This window comes from Malaclemys terrapin, chromosome 6 (assembly GCF_027887155.1).
Source record: "Malaclemys terrapin pileata isolate rMalTer1 chromosome 6, rMalTer1.hap1, whole genome shotgun sequence".
NCBI classification, from domain to species: domain Eukaryota; kingdom Metazoa; phylum Chordata; order Testudines; family Emydidae; genus Malaclemys; species Malaclemys terrapin.
In genome coordinates this window covers 101015879-101043127 of record NC_071510.1, presented here as the reverse complement: position 1 = coordinate 101043127, position 27249 = coordinate 101015879, and positions in this window count along the sequence as shown.

Below are 27249 nucleotides of genomic sequence, written 5' to 3'. Positions count from 1 at the left end.
CAGGAGAACACTTCAAGAGGACTCAGGGACTGTGGTGCACCTCTTATTAACCTGCAAGGCAAAAACAGGCATAGCCAGGGGAGAATGCTTGAGTGACTGAAAGGTTGGTGGTGTTAGGGTGCTAACACCCAGTTATCACAAGCAAGACTCCCTCATGCTAGAGCCAGGGTAACAAGGTGACTCACGGTCCAGGGTACTGAGTCCTGAGAATTGTCACACTAAAGAAGAAGTAAGTTGACTATATTTAGGAGAAATGTATTGCTAAAACATTAGGCTTAAATCAGCGAGGGCAACGTTAACGTTTCCATTTATTAGCCCTTATATGCATTTGAGTCAGAAATTATGGAGAAAATGAAATATCTAAAGAGCTTCAACTACTCCTATTTAACAGATCATTTTTCCCTTCTGCTTTTAGTATCAGGAAGTGGGATCTAAAATCTCATTTTATATAAATGCATCAGGAGTCCACTAGACAATCTAGACTATAAGCTTGAGGCATTGCTTTTAATAGAAAGCCCTCTGAGGTGGGCTGAGTGAGTGTTCCACTCAAGATGTGGAATGGTCTATAGGCCTCCAGGGAAATGACCTACAAGGCCTACGATATTGATGTTGCTCCAAGCGTTTCAAGATAAATCATCGGCCATGTCTACACTTACCGGAGATCGATACTACTGTGATTGATGCAGAGGGGGTTGATTTAGCGGGTCTGGTTACGTTGACAGCAGAGTGCTCTCGGTCGACTCCAGAACTCCACCGGAATGAGAAGAGTAAGGTAAGTCGATGGGAGCATGTTTCCCATCAACACAACATGATGAGGACACGGTGGTAAGTCGACTTAAGTTACATTGACTCCAATTACTTTATTCACGTAGCTAGAGTAGCGTAACTTAGGTTGACTTACCCTGGAAGTGTAGACAGGGCCATAGATTCCAATTCATAGATTCCAAGGCCAGAGAGGACCATTGTGATCATCTAGTCTGACCTCCTTATAACACAGACCATAGAACGTCCCAAAAATAATTCCTAGAGCAGATTTTTTAGAACAACATCCAATTTTCATTTTAAAGTGCCAGTGATGGGGAATTCACCATAACCCTTGGTAATTTTTTTCCAGTGGTTAATTATCTATCCTGTTATAAATATATGCCTTATTTCCATCTGAGTTTGTCTCGCTTCAACTTTCAATGAATTCTGGTGCAACAAAATACGGATTTGGGAGGCCCCCAACCCTGAAGACAGGTGGGGTCAGGAATGCAAGAACTGGGATTAGGTGAGGGTAGAGTTGCCTCCTGTTGTACTTGGTGTTTGAATTTTTAACACTCTATTGCATGCTATACCATGATCTGAGAAATAGCATAGTCATGTGCTGAATTCAAACACAAGATGTAGCAAATGACAGAAGGGCAGCACATGTAGCAGGCCAAGCACTGAGGCAACAGGGCCCACTAAAGCAAATCATAACGTGAACTGACACTTGCAAAAACCCTTATCTGAAGAGGACAAGAGCTTCACCACTCACTGGCTGGTGGTGTGAAAGAGTAGATACAACATGAGCAAGTGCTACCCTGCTGATGTTTTTCTCTCCTTTCTCTAGAGTGTTTTACCTTCCCTGTCTGCCTGGGAGATAGCTGCTGTCTAGTCAAGGAGAAACATATTTTAAAAATTATATATGATGCTTTTATATTCAGTCATTTTCCTTCTCTGTCTTACTTTTCTTTCCTTCTCCCTTGCTCTTTCCAGGGCCCCCTTCCCCTTTTCTCTTTTCTCTTCTTTTCCCTAATCACTCTTTGGCCCCTGTGCTTTCTTTTTGCCCTACCAACCCTCAACTCATGTGCTCGTTGCCCCTGCATGAACCCCTCTTGTCCAATGTCCCACATTCAGATTTCTGGATTTGGCTTCTCTGAGTTTCTGCCAGCCAGAATGCCTCCTCTGTGATATCTTCAGTGCATATACTGGAGGTTATTTACACTACCCAACACAAGCATTATTCACCCATGCCACAATCAAGTCCTAGCTCTAGGCTAATGCCCCCTTCCATGTCTAATTACTAACAAAAGTTCCTTCAAATTAATTCTACAGACAAATGCCTCCCTCCCCAATCTAAGGGCAGAACAAACACACCCCAGGCCCAAACCAGAAGACCCTATGAGAAAATGCTTAGTAAAAGTGCTACCTATGGACAACAAACCCTCCGCCCTCTTCTTTCTTTCTTTCTTTCTTTCAGTCCTTCAATGGAACCAAGCCCCATCCAGTTCCAGCTTGGTTAAACAAAATCCCCATCCTAAGTTACTGCTACCACCATTTCAAGAACTGGGGTTCACACTGGGCCAGATCTGGCTTCACACTCTGCCCAATCAAGTGGAAATAACCCAAGAGCAGCTGATAAATAGAAGCCCAGCACTGAAAGGGTTACTGGAGAGGGGACGTGATGGGGAAGAAAGGGTTAGCGGAAAGAAAATAGCCCGACACTCTTCCCAGCTTGTTTGATGGAGATGCGACCTGGCAGCATTGAAAAGCTTCAAGATTAATGGAGAAAAGGCAGAATCTGACAGCTTTTCCGCTGGTTTCACTCCTCCTGGGTGGGCCGATTGGTCTTGAATGTCACTCGCTACTTAATCTTGTGTATCTGAAACAGACTGATGTGTTTGGGGAGCTTCGCTTGCGCTGTATAGACATCAATTGGAAAGGCAGATAAAAGGAAACTGCATTGAATTACTCTCTTATGCCTTTTATAGAGCACTTTCTGACTACAAAATAATTAGTAGTGCCATCCAGCACAACTATCATACTTGGGATGCTCCTTAAATACCAAAAGAGGTGAGGCAAAGTATTCCGTGTTTATTCCATTCCAGCAGCTTCCCTGAATTACCATTAAGCCTATGTGTGTTTAGACCCAAATGGAAACTTCGCTGGATAATATCCAATTATAGAATCTCACCTCACTGTTTGTAAACACCTTAGATCTACTATTTTTTCTGCACAAGTCTATTGATTGATGTATGTTTAAAGGTCAAGATATGCTATGTATTTTACATAATATATGATACAGTCTTGCTGCACAGAACAGGAAAAGAGATGTAAAAACACAGCAAGCCCTGCTCCTAGTGAATGTGCTGCATTCTCCCATGATAATGGGTGCATTAGAATGACACAAAAATCAGCGATTTCTCTACCTGTTGTGAATTTGGAGGGTGACTGCACTGCTGCAAATAGATTTCTTTAAAAAAAAAACCCAAAACTCTGAGTCTGATTCTGACCGCACGTATATTAGTTTAATTCCAGATACAGCAGCATAGAACAGGCATGAGCTAAAAAGCAAGCCCCTTGTGTCAAATTCTGCTCATATGTGTAGCAGAGTAAATGTGGGCTCTCTCGTGGATGTCAATGGAGATCATCCAGTTTTACACCAGAGTTACAGCTGGACGGTGAAGCAGTTCCTTAGTGTATAATCAATAGCAGCTGAGAGTAAGCCAATAAACATTTAACTGGTTTATATTTAAAAGTTAGGAATGTTTTGTTGCTACTGCATGCAATAACTGTGTCTGTTGTAAGGCGACCGTTGAAAGCATCTTTCAAACACTGGACCAATTTTTAAGAGAAATATATTTATTTGAGAGAGTGTCAAAACTTTCCCTTATATTTGAAAAAAATAATGGACGCATAATAAAGATTGAACTGTTAGGTTGTGTCACATCAAACGCTTGGTGGAAACTACAGTGCTGGCCTAAATCAACAATGACACTTCCAATGCATTTAGACTAGCACCTGAAAAATAGAGACACTTACAGGGTAATTCAGATTGTTCCTTTAGCAATTATGCTGACATATTCAAACTGTCATGAAAATACATTTCTTGGTACTGAACAAGCTTTTCTTAACAAAAAAAAAAGAAAAAAGAAAAAAGAAAAAAGAAAAAAGAAAAGCATAATCTTTTAGGGCTCAGTGGCATTGTATAGGAAGAAAACGTGCTTTTATATAAAATGTTAATAAAGGCACGTAACAAGCTACGGGGACACCTGCCACTTCAATGTTTATATTTCAACATGCTAATTCTCATGTCCTGCTGGAGGAGACTGGATATAAAGTGAATGATGAATCTCTATAGTGTAAATGTCACAGACCTTTGTTATTTATGTATTTATTTATTTTAATAGAGGAATTCCCAGACATCATACTATTTTTAAAGACCAGCTGTTCTTTTCTGCTCAGTTAGGTCTGTTTAAACAAAGCTGCAGGCAAACAATAAGGTTTTAATATTATCATTGCATTGATTCTTTAAAATATTCTAAATTTTGATAATTGGTTTACCCAATAATTCAAACACAGGGAAACTCCAGCATTTTCATTTTAGTGTGTGTGTGTGTGTGTGTGTGTGTGTGTGTGTGTGTGTGTGTGTGCACACGCGCGTGCATTGATGATGCATTTGCGTTTATAAACAGTAACATATACTCAGACCCTAAGATATAGTCTTCTTAGAGGTCAGATAATTATTTTCCTGCTTCTATATATTTCTCAGCAATAGCCCCTTAATGAAAGCTATAGCAATTGGAGAAAGCTGAGGAGAGTAACCAAGTATGGATAAGATTTTGTGTAGTAAATGGATTCCTGTGCTAAGTATATGCTGAACATGGGTTGGCTTCAGACAATAAATGAGGAAGATGAATGTGAAGTAAGCCACTACTGCTTTTTGCAATATCATAAGGTGTCAGGAAAAATCAAATACAACACTTATAATTACAGAGTTCTCAAATTATTCCTTTTTCTGAAAGGATTACTTTCAATGTATGAAAACCTATATGAAGCTTTTAAAACTATTTAATAAAATTTGTCTAATCACTTATGTAGGGTTTTGTCTGAGTTTTCAAAGAGTGGCACTTACTTAGGAGCTGATCATACAAATGCTTAATTTCTCTCCTGTGAGTAGTTCCATTGAAGTCAATGGAGCTACTTGCATGCATAACATTAAGCATATGTATAAGTGCTTACAGGATCAGGGCCTTAGATTGTAAAAAGATGGTAAAATAAAACTGAATTAAAATAGACTTGAGATTCCCTGTGCGTGCTATCACGGGTGATTCCCACTAGCTAAATGCAGTTGATATTTTTTGGAAGAACAGACCATTATGTGCTCATATCATATCAGTGCTTAGACACCTTGATGATAAGTGCAATATATCAAATTTAGGCAGACAGACGAGATTAAATAGAAAAGTCTATGAATCGCTGCCACTATAGGCCATAATAGATAACTTTTTATTTTGTGAAATATTAATGCATCAGCCTGCAACATTTCTTTTGGGGCCATTATACTCTTCATAGACTACTTCAGGGACTTTAAATCATGGATTATTGTCACAATAAACTGCAAAGTCTCTTTTGAGTCATAGTAGCTACTCTGTCAATGGACATGTTGCTGCCAAGGCACAATACTTGTGTCTACCTACTTGTACCACCCTTCTAAAATGTTTGACAAGAAACAGGAGTTTGAATACATTAGATATGCTTTTATATGCAAACCCCAGAGAGTTTATTTTTCTTCCACATACAGAAAATGCTGTGATTCCATAGGAAAAACTAATTACCACCCAACTTCTTAAAAAACAAACTACAGAATTTTAAGTTGTAAGGGTAGACCACACAAACCTGAATTCTAAAGATTGTTTAACTGTTATAATATGGCAGATAAAAAACACAAACATAACATTTTGGGCCTGAATCTACATCCCTTGCACACCCAAGAGAGACATGATTAGTACCCTGAATCACATTTATCAAATGGGGGGGGGGGGGCGGGTGGCAGGACACCCTTAGTTACCAAGGCTTTGTAAATTTTAGCCCACTTCTAAAATTGAGTCATGACATCCTGAAAATAAGGGGCCATTTATAGTGAAGAAAACAGCAAAATGTAACTCTTTCTGTGCTTACAGTGTTACTACACTTATCTAGAGAACTGTGTTTTTAAAACCTACCTGTAAAGAACTTTATATAGTTGGGTTCAAACTGGCCAAATCAGGAAATTCAAAGATAATGTTTGCACTCTATCCACTAACCTCTGCCATTTTAGAATAATAAGAAGATATGATCTTTTCATGATATATATGTACAGTGCCTACACAATGTGGCCTTTACCCAGATTGGGGCCTCTAGGTACTAATGAAACACCAATAGTTGGTGGCAATGTCTCTCCTGGACCCATTGTCATGCAAAATTCCTCAAGAAAAATGTTAAATGCCTTATAAGCAGAATCCCATGTACTCTGTAGCACAATAGGACCAAAATCTGCTGCAGCAACCTCTAAATATGTTCCATATCCATGACAGGAGTGAAGGGACTCCTGTCCCTGCCCTCACATGAAACTGTGGTTGAAAATACTAAGTGATGTAAAATGTCTTGATTATTTTCAGCGTTGCCAATTTTTACAATTTCCATCATGAGTAATGCAATTTTGGTCCCTTCTGGACACAATCTTGCTATGATGAGAGAACCGCCAGCCCTCCCCAGGAGAAATCTTTGGGACTGGCTACCTCACCCACCTCCTGGAGAAGAGCAGCCAATCAGGGAAGCGTGGATAGAGAATTCAGCAATGGACCCAGGAACAATGGAACAGTGTGCTGTGTTCCTGAAGTGAACATATGAGATGTGCCCAACTGGATGGGATTATGAAGTCATCTGGTATGTCTTCACTGGTGATGATTTACATTAGAGCCAATGATTCAGCATCATGTGGAACTACACAGATTAAAGAAGACTTAAGGGATCTTGGAAGGAAGACAAAAAAGAGGAAAGTTCAAATGAGATCCCAGGTGTGAGAGAAGACAGAAGGAAGAAATACTCGTAGTGAACTGTTGGCTGCATGATTGTTTTTGGTTTGGTGGAGCACTGGGCGACATTCCAGTGGGGGGCCTCTACCTCACAGGTCGGATGCTAATCTACTTGGCTGAAAACTAGCTGGAGCAGCCAGGACAACATTAAACTTGCAATGCAAGGGGAAGGTTCCAAGAAGGTAAATGCAGTACAAACTCAAATTCAAGCAAGAGGAAGTAAAAATTCTCGTTGATGAGAAAAAATTTAATATAATGCACATTACTGAAACCTGTGACAATTCACATGATTGGAAAGTTAAAATCAGTAGTTAAAACCTATCCTTCCTAAAAACCCTAAAGAGAACAGGAAAAAAAGTGGTGGGAGGGGCAGTCTATATTAAAGACATCGTTACCTGTTTTCGAGTTATTGAAAACTAAGAACCACAAGATCTTGTCTGTATATGGATCAGTGTGCTAACTAACACAGCCCAGGAGGGAGTAATGGTGCGGGGTATTACAGCCTTCAGAATCAACTGAGAAAACAGGATGAGTTAGTCCTTAAGCAGCTGCCTATAATGTGTGGGGAAAAAGGTGCATTGTTATGGAGACTTCAGTTGGGGAGATATATGCTGGAGGTCTCATGCAGCCAGTAGTAAAACATCATTAGCGTTTGCAAAAAATATGGATGATAATGTCTAACACAAAAGATATTACACCCAATATGGAATAATTCTATTTGGGACTTCATTCTGACACATAAAGATGAATGACTCACTGGATTGGAAGTTGCTGGTTGCCTAGGGATCAATTATCATTACCCGATTATATTCAATCCTGGCAAACAGAGGATAGTTCCAGCCAATCACATATATACTTGGTGTTTCAGAGGGTTAATTTTCCAAAACCAAGGTAAATTATGCATGAAATTGGGAGGAAAAATATAGACAGAAAAATGTGAATGAAAATAAGGAGTTCTTTAAGATGAGTTTATTAGCTGGACAGAAAGCCACAATTCCACAAGCAAGAAAGAAGACAACTTTGGCTAAAAGCTCATCCTGGTTCAGTGGTGAAATGAGGGCAGCAATCTGAAATAAAAGAGCAACATATAATAAATGGAAAAAGGGGAAATAGATAATAATTGATATAAATTAGAAGTTATGAGGTGTAGACAATTGGTAAGGAAAGCTAAAGCCTTCAGGGAAAAATACAAGGCTGGGAGGGCTCAGAACAAAAAGAAGGTATTTTTAAGTATATGTGCATGTGTGTGTGGATGTTGGTTAGGACTCTTGCCTCATTTTTTGGGGGGTGTGGGAGAGTCTGATTCATGATTTTTGAACTGTTGGGGATGGCAATACTTCTATGTTTGACTATGCTTAGCTTCAGTACCTTGAACGATAATGGAGCAAATAATCAACCAATTAGTAAGCACCTAGAAGGTAATAAGATAATAAGTAACAGTCAACATGGATTTATCAAGATCAAATCATGTCAAACCAACCTAATATCCTTCTTTGACAGGGTAACAAGCCTTATTGGGGTGGAGGGGAGGCAGTAAGGCTTTTGATGCTGTCTTACATGACTTTCTCATGAGCAAACTAAAGAAATATAGCCTAGATAAACCTGCTATGTGGATGCACAAATAGACACTGGCTTCTAATTTTCCCGAGGGGTGCTCAATCCCTGCTCAGCACCACTACAACTCCACCTCTTCCCCTGAGGCCCCACCCTGCCTCTTCCCACCCCCCCTTCGCCTCCAACCCACCTCTTCCCCACTGCTTTCTGCCCACTCCCCCAAGGACGCCCAATTCCCGCTCCTCCCTCCTCGGCCCGCCTGCATGCTGTGGAACAGCTGGGAGGGAGGGTGAGGAGTTGATTGACAGAGGCCATCAGTGGGTGCAAGTGGGGGGAAGGGGAGTTTGGCTGCTAGTGGGTGCTAAGGACCCGCTAATTTTTTTCTGTGGGTGCTCCAGTCCTGACCAATTCTATTTAGTATCTTCATAAATGATTTTGGATAATGGCACAGAGAGTACACTTAGAAAGTTTGCAGATGATACCAAGCTGAGAGGGGTTGCAAGCACTTTGGAGAACAAGCTTGGAATTCAAAATGATTTTGGCAAACTGGAGACATGGTCTGAAATAAATAGGATGAAAGTCAATAAGGACAAATGCAAAGAACTACACCTAGGAAGGAATAATCTACTGCATACATACAAAATAGGAAATGGCTACCTAGGAGGGCATACTGCAGAAATGAATCTGGGGACTATAGTGGATCACAAACTAAATATGAATTGTCAATGTAGTACAAAACCCCTCCAAAAAACCCTGAACGTCATTTGAGGCTATATTAGCAGGAATGTTGTAAACAAGACTCCAAAAGTTATTCTTCCAATCTACTCAGCACTAATAAGGGCTCAGCTGGAATACTGTGTCCAGTTCTGGGCACCACGTGTTGGGAAAGAAGTGGACAAATTGGAGAGAGTCCATAAGAGAGCAACAAAAATGATTAAAGGTCTAGAAAACATGACCTATGAAGAAAGATTGAAAAAACTGGGTTTGTTTAGTTTGGAGAAAAGAAGAATGGGGGTGGGGGGGGGCATAACAGTCTTCAAGTATGTAAAAGATTGTTATAAAGAGGAGGGTGATAAATTGTTTTCCTTAGGCACTGAGGACAGGACAAGAAGTAATAGGCTTAAATTGCAGCAAGGGAGATTTAGGAAAAACTTCCTAACTGTGAGAGTAGTTAAGCTCTGGAACAGGTTACCTAGGGAGATTGTGGGATCTCTGTCATTAGAACAGGTTAGACCAACACCCATCTCTATTCCTGAGGCCTCAGCTCCTGTGAAATTGCCTTGGCTCCCTAACTCCAAACTTCCTTCCCCTCGCATGTGCCAGAGAAGCAGGGAGCTTGTAGCCAGATTCAGCAGCTCATTTCCCCAGTGTCCCCATTGCTGCACTGTTCCCCAGATGGCCTGGCTTATCATCCGACACTTCTGGCTCACCCTGCTTTGCCCCCTGGGATGACAGCTGGACTCCAGCTCTCACTTTCCAATCCCTTGCTGCCTACTTCCATGGAACAGTGCAGGGTGTGCTCACTGCACTCCAATTAACTCCCCACAGAGGGGAAAGCAGACGTGCAAGAGGCAGCGGCAGGTCAGGCGACAGGAAACAAAAAGTTGAGTAACCAGTAACAGCAAAATAGTGAATTCCATGAATTCGGTGGCCTCTTGTGAAATACCAACTTGCACAGCCACTCCATCGTTGAGTCTCTGGGGCCCTGATGGAGCTGAATGGGGCAATTCACACCCCATGGAGGTATTGTTTCAGGTTCCCTGCAGACTCAGGCAGATGATACTACATCCATTTACACAACCATAAGGAATATGTTTTTAAATAAAAGGGGGTGAATTGCAAACTCCATTGCCATGGAATACATGGGCTTGCTAATAAGCTTCCCCCCCGCCCCCCAAACTGTTGCTGCTCTTTTAATGGATTATTGATGATACAATATAATGCACTTAATTAGGGTGGCCACTTTATCGGGCCCATCTGCCAGAGACTCAATTTTTGTGTAATGATAGTGCATGTCAATAACTTCCATTCAAAGTGCTGGTATTGGTGAATACCACCATCTCCTAAAAATGCCACTAGCTGTGAAGTCTTTAACTCATTAATCTCACTTTTTAAACAAATAGTCCAGTGTATTGCTTTAGTACTAGACGGAACGTGCTGTAAGACACCCTCCACACAGTGCACTGGTTCCAGGGGCTCCTAGTGTTTTAAACTTTGAGAATAATTAACCACTGGAACAATTTACCAAGGATTTTAGTGGATTCTCCATCACTGACAATTTTTAAATCAAGAGTGGATGTTTTGCCAAAAGATATGCAATAGGAAGCATTGTGGGCAGGTCTATGGACTGTGTTATATAGGAGGGGAGACTAGATGATCACAATGGTCCCTTCTGGCCTTAGAATCTACGACTCTATACTGCTGCTTAAAAGAAGATTCTCAGCTGCTAAGCTGGAAGCCTTACCCCATCCAGCACCAATCCTGCTGATGACCACTGGATTGAGCAACCATAAGCCAGACAGAAATGAGAGTATTACCTCTGCAATAAGTGCTTATCAGTATCTGGGTGCTATTAGAGTGTTTGATTATGCTTTATAAAACTGTGAATAATCTCAGACTCAGCTACCTGAGAGAAGGCCTCTTTTCCTATGTTCCCTTGGTGCTGCTTCCCTGATCTACTGTGTTCATCTCACTTGACGGTCCTCATGGTTTATCATCCAGGACTAGCAGGAGAGCAGTTGTGGGATCTCCAGTTATGGAACTGGCATCCTGCTCTGGCAGCATTCCAAAGCCTATGGTTATCAAGCTTCAGGGCACAGTCCAAGGTATATTTGTTTATACAGGCCTTGAATTAAATATTATAACAGCCCAAGAGGTCATTAATTTCAGCTGATTGCCTCTGTTTGAGAGACACTTTTATCTCCATTTTCAATGTTGTTATGGTATCTGAATATGGTTTAATGGGAGCTGTATAAGTGGGCCTATATCCTCTCTCTGATAATACTTCCTATGTTCCACTATTGATGCCTGCTTTTAATCCCTCCTGGGTTTTATAGTTTCAATAGAGACACACTGATATTTCATTTTATAAGTCAAGAAAATTTGTTACTCCCAGAACAAACTATGACAGCCAGCTGATAAGTGCCTAAAATGGTGGGCTATAATGAGTTTGCTGGCACAAATATAACTTTAATTAGCGCTGACAAGATATGATATCCTGAGTAAAATGCTAGCTGTAGTACTTGGACCAATATCAAGACTTGTTTGTGTGTGATTTCTTTTCTTTCCCCTTTCCCTGTGTTTCCACCACAGTTTGGAAGGACAACTGGTTGCTGCCTTGACACCATACAGGTTTAGTGTGTGCTCAGCTGATGGTTCTGCAGCATTAGTAGAGCCCAAAGGCGCTCAGATACTATAATGATGAGCACCATGGGATTGCCTATAGATAAAATAAATAGGACTACCAGGACTATCTCTTGGATTTGAACAGTGTGGTTGGTGGACAGCAGCTCTCGCCTCATCCATCCTTCCATCTTCTTCAGTCTTCTGTTGGTTATACCCTGCTTCCATTCTCTATGCTCTCTCCCCCTCCTCCTTTTTCTGTTTGTTCCTCCTTTTTCCATTCCAACACATTTTCCACAATCTGCTCCCCCGCTTTCCAAGTACGTCTCCCTCTTGCTCTCCTACTCCTAAGCTTGCCCCTTTGTACCCTTATATCTCCCTTCCCTATGTCCGCAGGCTCCCAGGTGTGGAGAGTGGCAAATGTTTGGATTTCACACAGAAAAACAAGCATTTGGTGATGTCATTGTCACCCTGGCCCAGACTCTCAAAACAAAACTTGTATTAAGGAAATGCCTGGTTAAAGAGTTTGGTCTGGCTTTGTAGCGCTGGTTCTAACACATTATGTTGTGGTTTAAGAGATGCTTAACAAGTCTGTATATTCAATCTAGACCCGTTAGCTGTGCAGCCAAAGACAGCTTTACTTTTCCAATCCTCCACTCTGCCCCTTTTGTTATTTAAAGGCTAGTTCACATCCTTCATTAGTTGCAGTAAAGAGACAGAGATTGCTTATTGAGAACTCCAGCTTTCTAGTCCCTTACAGTACTATGATTTTTAAAAGCGTTGCTAGATAAGCATTTTGCAAATTCTTTGATGATTTTTCTTTGTGATTTTTTTCCCTGTGCAGTAATAGAGCTGGTCAGAAAACAGAAAATAACATCATGATAAATTCTTCCCTCACTGACACGCTTTCTTACAGCCAGATCTATTATTAAACATAACGGACAAAAATTAGACACTCAATCCATCTCCTAGTCAGCGCAGGTTTGTCCCGCTGGCATGGTTTCTAGGGTTTTAACTAGACAAAATGGTCCCCATAATTTCCTCTTAGAAAACTATGTCATAGCTTCATCAGGAAGCTTTTCCTAATATTTCAGCCTATTTTTCCTTAATCAACTATAGCCAATGGGGCCCTGCAATTACACTGATTTTTTGTTGTTGTTGTTGAAGACGTGAGGCCTGAGCTTGTAATGTCCTTCATGCAGACTGTGTTTTTGCTATGCTGTGTCCCTGTCAACATACAGATAAAAATAATTACATGAATAAAATGCTCCCCCGTTTTTTTACTTCGACTCATTACTCCTAATTACATATAGCCATGACCCACCCTCTTAGTATTTACATCTGTTATATATTTGCAGATATCAACTGCTCTAATGGTGTTTTAGTTAAGCTGTACATCATTAACTCGCCTAATCTTTCCAAGTTGGGAGCAGCAGCAGAAATTGTGTTTGGTGTAAATTCATTGGTATTTAATTTGACACATGCAGCTGACCCTCACACAGCATTGCAGTTGAATAGGAGCTAGGTGCTTACTTTACTTGGCATTAACTTTTTCTGTTCTGAGATGTTTTAAAATAGTCTAGAAGGGAGGAAATTGAACCTGGCTTTCAAAATTTTCTGGAGTGCATAGCCAGATTCCCCTTTTTAGTGGGAAAGGCTTCCTATGCGGGCGTGTCTAGCTTCTACTCTGGTCTGCGTCTAAAAATTAGATTGACCTAGCTACCTCATTCAGGGGCTGTGAAAAATTTCTAGCCCTGTGTGATGTAGTGAGGTCTGTACATGTAGATGCCACTAGGCCAGCAGAAGAATTCTAGCTACCACCTCTCAGAAAGATGGATTAACTACATTGATGGAAAAGCCCTTTCTATGGCTGTAGGAAGCATCTACATATACAGACCCTGAGTGATGTAGCTAAGTCAATTGCTCTAGCTTTTGTTTAGCAGACATACCCTCAGTTTCTTCATTAAAAAACAAGGGGCACAAATAGTAGAAATCTTTCAAAACAGTAGACACTTTCTATACATGCCAGAATTCTCTTACAGTATCTGTGGTTCTTTGAGATCTGTTGTCCACACAGATTCCACTTGTGGTGCCTATGCCACCCATGAATGCAAAATTGGATTCTTTTGGCCAGCATTGCGCATGGGGGCCATGCCTGTGCCTGGGAGCTCCTTGTGTCCCTGTCACTTGAGAGTTTAAAGGAGGAGAGGGCCCAACTCTGCCTCAGTTCCTTTGCCAATACAGATTCCTAGAGGAGTAGGACTCTGTAGTAGTGGGGAAGGAGGGAGGGTCATGGCCTTATGTGGGCAACACATCTCAAAGAACCTCAGTTATAGTAAGGGAAGTAACTATTCTTTCATCAAAGGGTTGTCCACATGGAGTCCGCTCTTGGTGAATAACAAGGAGTTGTCTGCTTGCTTGGAGGTGGGTTCTATGAGTCCTCCTTAAGTAATGATTGCTACGCAGCCCTACCAAAGTGGGCATCAATCTGGAAGCCTCTACCAATTTACCCAACTCCACGTAGCTGCCTTACAAATTTTAGAACTATGGGCATTCTTCAAACAGGCAGCAGAAGCTTCCTGAGTACTGGTGAAATGAGGTGGATCTAACGTGGCTAACTTGTAGCATGTTCTTATGCAATTGGAGACCCACTTGGATAATCTCTGGGGTGATATTGCCTGACCTTTAACCATGTCAGCAGACAGACTAGGTGTGTTCCTAAATGATTTTGTCCTTTTAAGGTAGTGTGACAATGCCCTTAACACTTGAAGCATGAAGATTTCCCTATAGTAAGTATGGAGAATACTGCAAATACAAGGGTAAGGTTACCTATGAAAAATGTGGACAGTTTCTATATGTGACCATTGTAAGCAAGGTGCAATTATTGGGATCACTAAAAATTGCATAACCAGCAACAATATATTAGTGGTGGAAAGGCCAGGGAAATAGTTCTCTCAATCATTGCTTCCCTAGTGCTAAACATTCAATAACTTCCCAACTTGAAAGATAGAAAGTATTTTCTCCTCTTCTATATATTTATTTGTGGTTTACATTGTTGTTTGATAAATATATTTGGACATAGCCCATATTTTTCTGGATCGTCAGTGGCTCACCCTACCCACACGTCTGGGCTGGGGCTTTGGCTTCAGCCCTGTATGACAGGGCTCAAGGAGGGAGCGCCACCTCCACCCCCTGACTCACCTCAGCGAGCCACTCAGCCTGTCTGGGTTGGAGGGGGCACAAATAAAAATTGCAGCATCCCTGCAGCAGAAGAGAGATCTCTCCCTGCCCTCAGAAGGAGTTGCCTCACAGCCATTGACTCCAAAAGAAGGCAGTAGCTAGCCAATAAGACACACCACTGCTCTGCCCTGCTACATAAACACTTCAAAGAGCAGGGCCAATGGAAGACAGAAATCTGGGGTGGGGGGTCATGTGACCCAGTCAGCATGGCATGATTAAATTCACCCTAGGGTGCTTAAACTAGACAAAGCAATCTCTGACCCATTAGTGATTATCTCTGAGAACTCATGGAGGATGGGCAAGGTCCCAGAGGATCAGAAAATGGGGTAAAAAGGAGAACCCTGAGAATCATAGATCAGTCAGCCTAACTTCAATACCCAGAAAGATACTGGAACAAATTAATAAACATTCAGTGTGTTCAAACCTAGAGGATAATAAGGTGATGATAATAGCCAGCATGTCAAGACCAAATCATGCCAAACCAACTTATTTTCCTTCTTTGACAGGGTAACCAGTCTAGAGAATGGGTGGGGGAGAAGAGGGGCGGTGGAAGAGAGAGAGAGAGCAGTAGACATGATATACCTGGACTTTAGTAAAGCTTTTGACACAGTTCCACATGACATTCTCATAAACAAACTAGGGAAATATGGTCTAGATGAAATTACTAAGTAACCCTTCTTCCAGCTTGAGCCAGCCGCAACAAGGGCCAGGTTCAGTATCTAGGGGTTCCTTTTCAACAAAACACAACACAAAACAGGCTTGAGCCCCCACCCAATGACCTGGGACAATTACACACTACCCCCTGGGCCCCTCTCGCAAGCACAGAGTCTGAGTGTAGCAAAAACTTCTATTAAAAGCAGGGAAGCAACTCAGCATTAATTTGGGAAAACACCGCAACTAGGGTTCATAAACATAAACCATGAGCAAAAGACCCACCCCCAAGTAAGTTGGGCAGTGTCCTTTTCCCCAGGTTCTGAAGTCCAGCAACCCAAAAATCCCTTTAACGTGCCCGTCCCGTCTCTGCACCCCACTCACAGTTGCTGTCCTTGGCCAGTGCAGCCCCAGAGTTCAGAGGTTCATCCACAGAGTTCACCTCCCACCCCAGGTGGAAGGGTGGGGTAAGGAGACACCTTACACACTCCGCTGCTCAGGCACTCACTTGTCACCCTGCCAGCCAATTGCTGCACCTCTCTGTGGGACTCTCCTCTGGCCCTCTCTGCCAGCCGCCCTGCTGGCCACTCGCTAAGATGTCTTCATGGCCCACCACTTAACACAGCACTCAGTGAGTTCAGCTGTTAGTGGGGAACCCTCACTGCTGGTACATACTGGGCAGTCTATTGCAATAGAGACACTGTCCCAAAGTAGGTCTAATACTTAGACCTAGGTATCAGTGATTTCAGCACTGCAACGTGTAACAAAACTCTCAGTTGGGTGAAAATTAGCTCTTTTATTATACCATGGAGAAAGGACCCTTAAAGAGGACCCAAGCCACCAGATACAAGTACCTGTCCCCACCCTCTCTCAACTTATTAGGCTTTGGAACCTACCTAGCGAGTGCCATTCAGTTGACGGTGAGTCCCTCCATCGGGGTATGCCAGGTACAGTTCTGCCGCCCTTGGGTCACACAACAAGGATAACACTCTTTATTACTCCTGCCTCAATAACAAGGAGACTGGAGATCCAACACCAGCCACAAGTGATCATTTGGGCAAACAATCCTACCATGCTGAGCATTTAGGCAGGTTGGGTGTGTCCATGCAAACTAGATTAACTCCTGAAGTCCTTTCTACAGCTCACCACTAGATGTCGGGGAGAGCTCATTCAGACTCTGTTTACAACTACAAGGAGCATGCATAGCTGTTTGAAATACTGTTTTCAAAGAGTACTTATCAATGGTTTGCTTTCAAACTGGAAAGACATATGAAGTGGAGTCCCAAAGGCGTCTCTCCTGGATCCAGAACTATTCAATATTTTCATTAACCACTTGGCTGATAGACTATAAAATTTACAGATGACACCAAGATGGGAAGCTTTGCAAGCATTTTGGAGGGCAGAATTATAATTCAAAAGGCTCTTGATAAATTGGAGGATTGGCCTGAAATAAATAAAATGAAATTCAGTAAAGAGACATGCAAAGTACTACTCTTAGGAAGTTAAAAATCCAATGCACAGCTACAAAATGGGAAACAACTGAGAGGCAGCAGTACGGCTGAAAAAGATCTATGGTTATAGTGGATCACAAATGTCAACAGTATAATGCTGTTGCGAAAAAGGCAAATATAATTCTGGGCTATATTAACAGAAGTGTTGTATTTAAGACATGGGAAGTAATTGTTCTGTTCCATTTGGCACTGATAAAGCCTTAATTAGAGTACCGAGTCCAGTTTTGTGCCCCACACTTTACAAAAGATATGAATAAATCAGAGTGAGTCCAGATGAGAGCAACAAAAGTGATAAGAGGTTTAAGAAAACATGACTTGTGAGGAACAGTTGAAATAATTGGGTACATTTACTCTAGAGAAGAGAAGGCCGTGGAGAGACATGCAATGTCTTCAAATATGCATAAGCAGAGCCTGAATGAGCTCTCCCCTGACATATAGTGATGGGTTGTGGAAGAGGACTTCAGGAGCTGATCTCATTTCCACAGACAAACCCACCCTACCTATGTGCCAGCATGATGGGATTGCTTGCCCAAATATTCACTTGTGGCTGGTGTTGGATCCCCAATCTCCTTGTTATTAGGGCAGGAGTAATAAAGGGTTGTTATCCTTGTGTGACTCAAGGGCAGCAGAACTGTACTTGGCATAGCCCGATGGAGGGACTCACCCTCAATGGCACTCACTAGGCAGGGGATATGAGTTCCAAAGCCCAGTAAGTTGAGGGAGGGTGGGAATAGGTATCTGTACCTGCTGGTATGGGCCCTCTTTAAGGGTCCTAGACACCATTTGACCCTTCCTCTCTCCACGGTATGATAAAAGAGCTAATTTAGACTCAATTGAGAGTCTTGTTACACATCGCAGAACTGAAGTCACTAATACCTAGGTCTAAATGTTAGACCTGCTTTGGGACAGTATTTCTGATGCAATAGACTGTCCAGTGTGAACTAGCAGTGAGGCTCCCCAGCTGAAATCACTGAGATCTAACTAACAGCTGAAATCACTGAGACCTGAAGACAGCCCGGCAGATTGGCTGGCAGGGCAGGCAGTGGAGAGGTGCGGCAATTGACCAGCAAGGCAGCTGGTGGAGAGGACCAGAGCAAAGCCCTGCAGAGAGTCGTGGCAATTGGCCAGCAGAGCGGCTGGCGGAGGGAGCCTGGTGGAGAGGTGTGGTGATCAGCCATCAGGGCGGCTGGCAGAAAGGATTGGTGATTGAGTGCCTGGGCAGTGTTGCGAATAAGGTGTCTTCTTACCCTGCCTCCACCTAGGGTGGGAGGTGAACTCTGCAGCACCTCTGGACTCTGGGTCTGCACTGACCAAGGACAACAATTGTAAGTGGGGTGTAGAGGAGGGTCAGGCACGTTAAAGGGACTTTTTGGGATGCTGGATTTAAGAACCTGAGGGAAAAGGACACTGCCCAACTTATTAGGGGGTGGGTCTTTTGGGTCTACACCATTTTGCTCATAGTTTACGTTTATGAATCCTGTTTCTGGTGTTTTCCCAAATTAGAGAGAAGTTACTTCCCTCCTTTTATTAAAAGTTTTTTTTGCTACACTCAGACTCTGCGCTTGTGAGAGGGGCCCAGGGGGTGGTGTGTAATTGTCCCAGGCCACTGGGTGGGAGCTCGAGCTGGTTTTGTGTTGTATTGTTGAAGAAGAACCCCTAGATACTGAACCCAGCCCTTGTTGCTGCCAACTCGGCCTGGCAGAAGGGTTACATATGTAAAATGTTGTTATAAAGAGGATGGTGATCAAGTGTTTTCCTTGACCACTGAAGGAAGGACAAGAAGTAATTGGTTTAGTTTGCATCTAGGGAGATTTAGATCAGACTTTAGGAAAATGTTTCTAACAATAATGATAGTTAAGTACTGGAACAAGTTACCTAGGAATGTAGTGCAATCTCATCAACAGGAGGTTTTTAAGAATCTGTCAGGGATGGCCTAGGCATACTTAATGCTGCCTTAGCACAAGGGTGGGGTGGAAGGAGAGAGGGATGGATTAGATGACCACTTGAAGGCTCTTCCGTGATTCTATGACCATCAGGACAAACTGCACAAGGTTCTTTGCTATGCACTAGCTGAGCATGAGCCAGCACAGTGCTGTTAGTACCACGGACTGAAATGACCTGGAGCAGAGTACTTGCTTTGCTTGAGCAGCCGTAGCATAGCAGTGTTGATGAGCTACGGGTGCCTGAGCCAGTCAAAGAAGCATTGTGTTTTCTACAGCTTTCATAAGATGTAATGGGGGCTGGGGAATCTACTGATTTCCATTTGTAGCAGAAAGAACCTTTTCAAGATGAATATTTTCCTCTAACACGCACAAAGAGCCACCAGTATTTTGGCAGGGGGAGGGAAAAGTGAACATGAAGCTACTAACAGGAAAGGGGGGAAAAAGGCTTTTTTTCCAGTCCAGTAAAATAGATTAAAAGGAAAGGAGGGAAAACCACACACACACACACACACACACACACACACACACACAGAGCAAAGCAAAGCAAAGCAAAGCAAAGCAAAGCAAAGCAAGAAATGACTTTTCAAGAAGTCAGTAATTTTGTGTCTCAGAATCTATGAGAAAGGAAGCGGGGGGGAAGCCATTGTGTTCTGGTGCCTAGAAAGGGGTGATTGGCTGACTGAAGAAGGAAGTACTTGCATTAGTCAGATTGGCTGCAAGGTCTGGCTGGGCGATAATGTGTTAGGCAGTTAGATGGCAGGCAGAAGAACGGATCACTTGAGCCAAGAAATAGTGAATTGGGCCTCATTGTTTTGTTTGCTTTGTTTTTAGTTTTAAAATGTACTCATCTAGGTATTGGATGCCTCACAGCCACTGCAGACGTGACTGGTACTTGACTTTTTGCTAAGACACTAGACATTCTTTCGGAAAGTAGCAAGTGTGTCTAAATCCACAATGATACAAACACTCATATTACTGCAATAAATTTTCCTGACAGCCATTTGAGTGCAAATTTAACAGAAAGAAACCCTGTTTAAATAGGAACTAGGGGAAAAATCTGGAACCATCCAGTGGCAAATAAAAGTGAATAAATAGAGTTAGTTCTTATTCCATAAAGTTAATGACAGAAGGTATTTTTTTTATCACCATTATTTAGCTCCAGAGGCCCCTTTAGTTAATTTTTCCAGTTATAAATGCATTGATATGGTCAAGACAGTGAAACATACTTAATCCATTTCAATACTGTAAACAGGCTCTGCCTGTTATGTTTGTGTTTGTTTTCTTTCCTTTTATCCTCAAGAACAAAAACTCGTTCATTTAAATGATAACTTTTTGCAGAACAAAACTTGCGTCATATGTTTAGAATGTGGAGCAAACACATCTCTTCTTGGCAAGGCTCTTGCAACTTCGAATGTTTGCCCTGCTGTGCATGTCCTCCAGAAGATAGATGACTGTTAGAAGATTTACAATAAGCTACATTTAATCAGTCAAGCAGTTTATTTTTGATTTAAAATTGTGAAGCAAGACAAAGGTTTATAAAGTTTCAAAGACTGTGCTAGATATTTAGACTGGGCTTGCTTGAGAAAGAGATACATTGCTCAGGGCTAACATTGCTTCCCTGTATAGCTCCTCATTGCCTTACCACAAACACAGGCTGTGGCACTGATTTTAAATCCAAATGTAACACTCATCTCTCTGCGGCTCTGGGCAATGGGAAATCCAGCAGCTGAACAGTATGTTTTGGATACGATTCCATAACCTAATACCCCTTCTCAGCTCTTTCTGTAGCATTTCGTAATAAGGTACCCACATAGATGAACTGCATATCAGGAGTGACTTTAATTATTTCCCTTTGGATGTTGATAACTTTTGACAACATAGTGAATGTATGCCCGTGTATTCTAGAGTACGTGAATCAGTCATTATAGGTTGACAACACTTTGCTAGGGAAGGGCAAGGGAACTTGCTATGACTTCCCAAATGTGCTGCGATGTTTTCATTGCCTGAATATGATGGGAGGAGGGGTGCAGCCAGAGGGTATTATTCTCCCCTATAACTCAGCATTCCCCAAGCCCAGGCTGCGATTCTGCATTTGTATTCATGTATTAGTTGCCTTATGTTATTGCATGAGGGTGAGCAGGGAGGAGAGGAAATTACTGCTGCTGGAAGTGACTTTAGGAAAGTAATTTGGTGTGATACAGCACATCAGTATAAATCACTTATAAAAAACCCTTTATTGTCCGGGTTACTCCCTTGTCATGCCTATTATTCCTTACACTAGGAGGACAGGTTCTCAGTCAATGAGATCACAAGAGTCCTATCACATTATTCCATGGAAAATGAGCCTGGGAGGTTGTGAAGAGGTGTTGGTGATCAGCATGGTATAATATAGACCGAAGGGAGTGGGGAGCACTCAGGTTCCAGTTAACTCCAGTGGGAGTTCAGACGGAGGTGAAATGATAGCTTTCCTTAAAAGGCTGAGGCTTTACACACACTATTTTTCACTCCACCTGGCAGCTCCTCCTCCTTAACTGTGATTTTAAACCCTAATGCATCATTTCATATCATACAAACCCAGGTCCCTATCCTTCAGCCTTTAGCCCAAGTCATCCTTATTCATATATGCAGCCCCATTGACTACATGAGAACCACAGGATGAATAAGGATGTTGTGCATGAGTAAGAGTTGCAGGATCTGGTTCCAAGTTTCTTTCTGCCTTGTGTGGATCACTGACATTCATCCCAATTTAGAAACTCAGCTCTGACTTTTAACGTCTAAAAATGAACTTTCCCTATCCAACTTCGTACCCCCTGCCTTTCATCTCACACACACGCAGAATAAATCCAAGTGCTCAGTTTTTCCATTTTCAGAGTTACTCTTCACACAGATTCCATCCAACCCATTCAGTGCAGCGCAGAACAATGGACACTACAGTACTGAAGCTGACCTCAGCACCATGGACGTGCAGCCTCCATGGGAGAACCAGGAAGAGGCTAGATATATTTTCCTTCATTTTTTTCTAACTCAGGCATCATTTGTGGAAATGTATTAGTGCAGGCTGATCAGATCTCTCCCGTTAAGAAGGGTCAGACCAGGTCAGGCTGTAGATAGAGGCCTACTGAAAAACCAAGGATGTTGCAAGAAGTGGTGCTGATGATTCCATATGTGGTGCTATTCCTTTTTTATTGCTATGAAACCAGAGTAGAGGATACTGCAGCTGCAGGCATCATTTCTCAAACAAAATGTAAAACTGTGTCCCTGTTGATTTGTCATTATTTTATTCTGCTTTCATTTTAAAAAAAAGTATTCCAGTCTCAAAAACCCTATTACGTTAAAGAGTTTGAATCTCTTTTACTTAATTTCCACTTAAGCTATAAATTGCACGTATTTTGTACATGCGGTTGAAATAGCCACATGAACCCATTTATTTCAAATTGAATCAATTTGAACTTTGAAACCCTTTATATGTAATGCGACAGCCCAGCTTTGCACGCAAAAAGCACAATCCACGTGGCATGAAAATTAGGAACTAATTGGTTTGAAAGATGCTCAAGACACGAATAATACTTTTAAAACAACAATGTAAACTATACATAAATTTGAGATTACTTGGTAGTACAGTTTAATCCAGTAGCAAGGGTTCAAAACACACGTAAAAGGACTGTTTCTAAATTGCAAACAGATATCCTTTCTTTCTGGCTCCTTGGGCTTGAGCCCACATTGTTCTTAAGATAAATGTGCATGTTTTGCTACAAATTAAAAGAGATAAACTATGTCCAATGGATCCTTTGTTGTACATAATAAAAGAAAAAGAAAAAGCTGAGATCTATGGACAGCTCAGACAAAAGGCACCTCAGAATTAACATCTTTTACTAAAGCAACTGTTAAATGACTTGCATGGGAGCTGAGTCCTGTGAACACAATGTTTATATCAGGTAAGGCTACATCTTACATAGCAATACATATAAATATATAGTGCCTTTCATCCTGAAGGGCTTTACAAACACTAAAATACAAGCTACCTACAGGGATCACTTCACCCACCTCTGAAATGCAGCTGCAGTCAGGTGCAGCAGCTTTGTAACAGTGCACCACACAATAGCTTATAGCAGGAAATGAAAAGTACATTGTAACCAATTGCATTTGGTTGAGACCCTGAGTTTAACACCCTCACACCATGGGTTTTATTGGAAAGATATAAGAACCTTGGTTTTAGGAAGAGGAATAATCTCATAGTTAAGGCATTAGAGAGTGAGCCTGGGTTCTAATACCAGCTTTGCCAAGACTCCCTGTGTGATCTTCACACAAGTCAGCATCACTGGGTGCCTCAGGCTCTCTGCCTGAAACATGGGGTAATAATACCTCCCTGCTTCACAGGGGCATTGTGAGGCCTAATTCATATAGTCTGTGAAGTTTGAGATACTCAGAGGGAACATGCTATAGAAATATAATCTACAGTATTATTGCTGTTATACCCCTAGTAGCAGAGTGCTTCTAAAACACCATACTAAGGCATTGATTCTGTACTGACTCAGAGGGACAATACTACATACAGAACAGCTACTACCACATCTGAATGCACCTGGATTTTCCTTAGAGTTTTAGCAGCCAGGTACTTCTGAGATACAATCAATGTTATTAGAAGGTCTGATGGCAATCTGGGTTGGTGAGCTGGCCGCTATCCATATAAGGACCATTGGTTAGGATTTTGCAGCCCAGGTTGCCTCCAGAACAAGACTCTGGTGCTTGAGAAGAATCTAATTCAGCACTGGATTATACAAACTCCTTAAGCCATTAACTGACTGGATTTGTTCTTTGACTATCAATGCTCCAACTCTTCTACCTTCCAGTTTCATCTAATGTAGGTCACTGGATACTGTGTCTTGTGTAGATATTGTAAAGGGACAATTCACCGATGGTTGTGGAATACAGATAGTAGCAATGTTCTACTAGCCCCTCATTGTTCTAGTCTAGTGGCTGAGAAAACTTTTGCCTCAGATGGATCTGGGAACCTACTGGACCCATAAGCCTCTGAAGGAGGAGCAGCGCAGTCGGTCTACCACCTTAGAAAGGAGTGCTGACTTTGACATCATTTTTAAAGGAGCTAATAGTTGACTTGGAACAGGTGTTTTGCTACAGGGTCCACACCCATGCTGAAAATGAGGACCAGTCTGTTTCCTATCTGGAAGAAACCCTTAATTGTTATGATAATGAGAGTTCTTAAGCCAGTTGTGGCTAAAAAAAAAATCTGTGTGGACACTGCAGTTCTGGAAGAAAATCAATCAGACACCAATATCTGCCTTAATAGCAATTCTGCTAACTGAATTCAGACTAACTTCCTCCCAAGGTTGAAAAGTGATTGAGAGATTTTAATTATTTCCATACATGACAAGAGTTTCAAAAGTGCCTTTTTGAGTATGTGCATTGGCATTATATACAGCTATAATGCTGCTCCTTTGATGATATTCTCCCCTCTGGATTTTCTATGTGCATCAATTCTCAGTGATGAAAGAGCATGGGTGTAGTCTATGGATACCTAACAACCATAAATACTTAAATGAGGGAATGTAGGATAAGAGTGGGTCTTTTCCAGAAATAAGAATGAATTTTTGATTTATATATGAATGTCACAACGTTCTAGCTATTGAATAATAATGTTCCAAAAAAGAATCATACACAAAATAGCTACATTGTAAAGAATATTATTGAAAAGATCTTCTCTGTCCCGTCCATCTGTTGTAATACATTTGTGCGGACCATGTTAGTATCGGTTTTTACTCACAGGCCGGCTGTACAAGTTTAAGAGAAACAGATCATAAGAGCCTATTTATGATGCTAGTATGTGTTTAGAGCATGTGATTGTGATATTTAAAATATAGATGTGTGACTAAAAGTACAAACTCTTTTCAGAAGAAACAACCCAGAAGGAAAAAATTATGCCACTCACCTTACCACGTGGAGGCCTACATCTCATTACAGCATGCTTATCTGCACTCCCACTTGACTCTACAGCTGTCTAGCCAGAGACCAGAATGATACATCTGGAAAAGTTGTGTGGGCTGAGGGAGTTTACATTCATTTTGCAATGTTCACAAGAAAACTAACTGTAGAAAGGTCAGCATATTTTACTTCCATCTACTTGCATTAAATAAAAGCATACCGCATGTTATTTTAACGTTCTGAAACTTGTTTCTCATTAGAAGGCATGAAGAACCCATGTCTTGAAGCATCTAGTGTTTGCTCTGCCATACACTGTTTACTGGCAGAATGCTTCAGCAGGCTTGTAGGGGTAAGTATTAGGTAACAAATGTAGAGCAAGCAACAAAGCAGGTTTGAGATGGAGGAACATTAGAGCAAAGAATGGTTCCTGAACAAGTTTGTAAAGCTGTGATCCAAGAATTGGCATCTCTGCTAGTTCTGAAGTACAAAAATCCTCACATTGAGCTACATCAGTATCAAACACAGCAGTTAAAAATCAATTATTTTAAAACGCTGGTTAAAGACAAAATTAAAACTTGTGTTTGCATTGCCTTACAAACAATTGCTGCAAGGCAAATTCTTCTTCCTCATTAAAATACATGTAAGGAAAAAAAAATCACTGCAGTATATTGAACCATTGTTATGATTCAGAAATTTGTGGATTTATCATCACTGTTCAGTTAATGCCACATGGAGTACACAGCCACATTTTCTGTTTTTTTAAACCGTAGAAATAAAGTCGGATGGGGAAATCTGATAACTGCTTGGACTGATGGTAGGCTCCAAATCTTAATACCTTAGATTTATAACTGAGAACTGTGCAGATTTGTGTATATCAATGGGTCCACCAGGTTTTCTAGAACAGGATATTTTATCTGCTGAGTGGTTTTTGTTCGTTGCTTGGAAGAGGAAAGCTAGCTTTCCTGCCTTTTTTACACTGCCAATTGTTTTACTCAAATTTGAATGAGCTAGTACAAATAAGGAATTCTTTTCTCAACAGCTATGGAAGAAGATACTCCAGTCAAAAACTGGTTTATCACTTCAGCAAATCCTGCCTGTAAATGTCTGGCCAGTGACTTCTACTATTTCACTGGTGTAACTTTCTTTAATTTTGGCACCAAATATCTATTTGTGGAATACTATTGCTGCATAACGGAAATGGAGAATGGTTGGCATGGATGAGCAGTCAGAGCAGCAGTCACCTCTTCTTCAGTAGTTAGGCATCAACCCAGCTATTTTAGGTCCTTTGGATGAGATGTGAAATTGAAATCTGAACAACTTGTGGTCATTAATGACCTCAAGAAAATTTGAAAATAGTTGGGATGGTAATCTGAAATCCTGGCTATTCCCTAATTTAGGTAAATCAATTCTGCCAACCTAAAATCACTTGTTACAACTGAAATTATTCTTCGCTTCCCCCCTAAATCTCTGTAGTGTATGGCACTGATTGGCAGCTGCATCTTATTGCTTATAACGGACTTTGGGATCTCCTGCTGGAGTAAAAGTGCTGTTATAAAAGGAAACATTATTCAGTTCATCTGGTTTGTTTTTTAAATATATATTAAAAATGTAAGATAGCTTTATTTTCAACTAATACAAACATTTTAAAACAGGCAGTTTTGAGCAGCTTAGTTTGTTTCAAAGAATATAGCTTACATGTACATCTTTTGATATTCCAGGATAATACACAATAAATGAGAGAAAAAGTAGTCAGTCCTTCTCTCCCCATCCCCAATAACGAAGACTGACCAAATAATTTATTAAGATAACATGCACCTTCTCATTGACTGAATAGGTAACAATTCCACTCATACAAACGTGAAAAAATAAATTTTGATTGTGAAAAGAAAATCTTATACAGATTTCAATCTTTTTTTAAGAGAATTAAAATCAGGTCACCTTGGCATTGAATGAGGTTAGTTTGAATAGGGTACTGCATAATGTGCTAAGTTATTTAAAAGGCTCAGCTTTGCAATGTTCCAATGAGGAGTGTAGGACTGTTCAAAACATCAAAATGAAGTATGAAATTTTCCAAACTTTGTTCATCTGAACTTTACAAAGTACAGAGGCAACATTAATTTGTCATTATATTAACCCCAGGAGAGTTGATGATTCCAGAGCTGGCTGGTTAGCAATAACGCTTTTTGAGGAAGAGCCTTGTTGAGATACACAGTTCATAGCAATATCAGAAAGTTAATTTACACAAAT